Source organism: Echinops telfairi, unplaced genomic scaffold (assembly GCF_000313985.2).
Source record: "Echinops telfairi isolate 266 unplaced genomic scaffold, ASM31398v2 ScPeMD7_7469;HRSCAF=8507_0, whole genome shotgun sequence".
NCBI lineage: Eukaryota > Metazoa > Chordata > Mammalia > Afrosoricida > Tenrecidae > Echinops > Echinops telfairi.
In genome coordinates, this window is record NW_022111372.1 from 73808289 (window position 1) to 73812623 (window position 4335).

A 4335-nucleotide genomic window follows, 5' to 3' on the forward strand; every position below is an offset into this window, starting at 1 on the left:
GGGGATAAAGGACTTGAAGGACTGCTAGTCTCTCACTAGTCTCTCACGGGAGTGAGTTGAATTGAGCCATTTGTAGTGCTTTATAATTTAACTGTTTCTTGTATTATATATTTATCTGTATATGATTTAACAGTTCATTTCTTGTTATATATCTAATTATCTTTATAAATAAATGTATTAAATTATCAGCAATTTGGTTTTATCTCTCTAGAGAACCCTGTCTAACACAAGCCCCCAATAAGCAAGGACCCCACAAGAATCAAGAACTACAGAGCTATATCCCTAATGAACATCAAGGCAAAAATTTCTTAACAAAATACTGGCCAATAGAATTCAAAAGAATATAAAACAAACAATTCACCATGATCAAGTAGTATTCATACCAAGGATGCAGGGATGGTTCAACATATGAACGACCATTAATATCATTTAATATCATTCGCCACATTGACATGAAAAACTATTAAGAAACACATGATAATATCAATAGATGCAGAAAAAGCATTTGACAACATCCCAAACCCATTCCTGTTTAAGACACTCAAGAGTAGGAATGGAAGGAAAATTCCTCATTATAATACAAGCTATATGTGAAAAACCAACAGCCAATGTGGTAGTCAATGGGGAAAAGACAAATGCAATCCCTCTGAAAAAGGGGACCAGACAGGATGCTCCTTGTTCCCACTCTTATTTAACATCATACTAGAGGTCGTAGCTAGCAACAAAAAAAAAAAAAAAAAAAGACATCAAAGGTATTTGCTTGGAGGAGAAAGAGGCGAAACTATCACTATTTGCAGATGATATGATTATATATATGGAAAATCACAAGAGCTCCACAAGGGGAGTACTGGAAGCAATAGAGGAATAATATGACAGAGTGGCAGGATACAAATCAACAAACAGAAGTCTATCAGACTGCTATACACATAAGATCACAGAAGAGGGAATCATAAAGGTGGTACCCTTCACATTAGCCAAACACAAACTGAAATATATGGGGAGATACCTGGCTAAAAAGAAAAAAGGTTTGCACGAGGAAAACTACAGAACACTATTACAAGAAGCCAAGAGTGACCTCAACAAATGGAAGAATATCCTATACTCGTGAATCAGAAGATTCAATATAGTAAAGATGTCAGTTCTGCCCAAGGCACTATATAAGTTTAATGCTATCCCAATGTGAATACCATCATCTTTCTTCAAAGAAATGGAAAAACCGACTATCAGCTTCATATGGAGAGGGAAGAAGCCCAGAATTAGCAGAGAACTCCTCAAGAAGAAGGACACAGTGGGAGGGCTTGCTTTACCTGACTTTAGCACATACTATACAGCCACAGTGGTCAAAACCGCCTCGTAGGGTTTGATCAAGGCCAATGTAACGAGAGGAATTACTGAAACCTGAATGAAGGCCTAACATGATAGTGGGACAAGAGGAAAGTAAAGGGAAATAGAGGAAAGAACTAGAAGGCAAAGGACATGTATAGAGGTCTAAATACAGGCATGTACATATATAAATATATTTATATATAACAATAGGGAAATAGATCTATGTGCATATATTTATAGGTTTAGTATTAAGGTAGCAGATGGACATTGGACTTCTACTCAAGTACTCCCTCAATGCAAGAACACTTTCTTCTAAAATCCCCAGCAGCAAGGTTTTGTGACGTTCCCTCAGATATCAGTAAGAAAGTGTGAAGCTGCTTCATCTCCAAGATCTTTTCTTAGGGCATGTAAAGCATTAAAACATCACTTTGCAGGGAAATAAGGAATCATAGTCAGGGTTTCATTTCTTCAAAGGCAAATACTCGCTTCATCAAATGGGTTTCTGTTCTGTGTTGTGTTCCTCTTATATACAGTAACTTTTCATCTTAATTACTGACTTCAAATATACTCTTTCAAGTGTCCTATAAATGACAACTCAACTACATGGGCAGCACCATGGTGTGCATAATTCATAAGTGACAACAATAGGGGTGGCCATGACCAGGTTTGTGCATAGGCCAACACTGACAATTACATTTCCGTGGGTCCCAGTAACTGTAAAACTCAGTGACTGAATTAGAGTTGAGAATTAGAGTTAAAATTCACATTCACACTGGTCATCCTATATGTTTCCCCTGAAGAGGAGCAGATGTGAAATGGCAGGTGTAAACTGGGAATTTTCCCACAAGCACCCCATAACCATTGTTTTCCGTATTCCATCAATTCCAACCATCAATGCTGTGTTTTCTCAACTCGTTATTCAAATTTCTGCTAGTTGTATCTTCTGAATACCACATTTTATACACATGAAAGGATTCTTTAAAAAACATTGCCAAAGAGTGAGAAACATGCCAGGACTTTCTGGAAAGAGGGAACCTTTAATTCTCCGGATTTGCAAAGAGCTGTAACTAACAGAAGGGGTGGAGGTATGAGCCGGACCAGAGTACCAGAGGCATTTCGGAAGAAAGGCCTGCTGATCTGCTCCTGAAATTCAACCCTTGACCTACTCAGAACCAATACAGGATTGTTATGGCCCCGAACCAACTACTCCTTCCCCTTCCCTCTGCCACCACGCTGGTTCAGCTCTAGCTCAGACAGACTTCTCACAAAGAAGTCTTACAAATGCCTACTGATTTTCGTGTCCAGCCCCTCCTTCCCATCATATGTCTGGTTTATTTCTCCCTTGCTCAGAGATGATCAATGGCTCCCCATGCTCATCTGAATGAAGTCCAGACATGCAAGGCCATCTGACCATGGTGCTACCATTCCAGACTTTCGTCTCCTGTTCCCACCCACATTCACCAAGCAGGGAAACTCTTCTAGCACGCCTGGCACAGTGTCTGTTTCTCCTCCTTAGGGCCCTTGAGCCTGTGCCTGCACTCTGGTTCTTCTCGTTGAAACACTTGTTCTTCTCTATGAAGGCTGAGTAACTACAGAAACATTGATCTTTGACATACTTGGATAGTTACATTAACAGTAACTGTAAAGGTAGACACTACTCACCGATAGTTCTTTTTCTGGATGAATAGACACCTACCACTACAACAACAATAATAACAGAACTAATAATAGTAACAATAATGTGACATTCACCTGTGGTGTCATCTATGTGCCAGGCCTGTCACCTACCTGTCAATTTGCCGCGCTTAAGTGTTGCTATGAGGGTGGAAATTATGCTCCTGGAACTTCAAATACCAACAGGTACAACCGTGGTGGACAATTTCCAGTGGTGCTTCCAGATTATGACAGGCTAGGAAGGTCTAGTGATGTACTTGCTGTAAACCTGTTGGACCACAATAGCATACGTCCAATTTGTTGACCTTGGACATTCATCAGGAGGAGTCAGTTGCTGAAGGAGGATGTGGAGAGCCAGAGAGAGCAAGGGGGACCTTCAGAAAGATGGACTTGCACAATAGCCCCAGCCGTGGACATGAACATGGCAGCAATGGTGAGGATGAAGCAGGACAAGTAACCTTTTGTTCGGCTGCACATAAGGTCACCAGGAGCCCGACTGGACTCCATGATAGCTAACAAGATGTGCCAGGGACAATGCTGAGCCCTTAGTACACATTCTCAGGGTAGCCCATGAGCTGGTATTACAGCTTCTGTGTGTAGAGGGTTGAGTCTAGAAGCAACTATAAGATCGATATTGAGCATAGTCACAATTGCCCTTGAAGCTTCCTTAAAATGCATGTGGTTTTGTGTGCATACTCCTCCACAATAGCATACACGTGTAACCATGCACAGTTATGTGCGTGCTGACATAATCTTGGGAGGTGAGTGCCTTATGTGGGAAGGCACCCGAAGTACCCAGTGGCCAGGAAAATGGTCCAGAGAAACCAACAAATGTGAACATGGCCCAGGACCAGGCAGTGTTTCATTCTGTTGTATGTGGGGTCTCGTGAGTCCAAGCTGATGCAACGGCCACCAATAATACATGGTGAGTGTGCTAACCCCGTTTTTCAGAAGGCAAGACTAAGGTCCGATCATTTTGGTGATAGCAAACAAAAACTGGGCTACCTATGTCCAGAGGATATCAAAGTCAATTCTCAAATATTTAGCACAACAAACACCAAATACCATCATTCTTTCTTAACACCCAAAGGAAGCTGATGTTTTTTAAAAAAATCATTTTATTAGGGGCTCATACAACTCATCACAATCCATACATGCATCAATTGTGTAAAGCGCATTTGTACATTCATTGACATCATTCTCAAAACATTTGCTCTCCACCTAAGACCCTGGCATCAGCTCCTCATTTTCCCCCTCCCTTCCCGCTCCCCCCTCCCTCGTGAGCCCTTGATAATTTATAAATTATTATTTTGTCATATCTTGCCCTGTCCGATG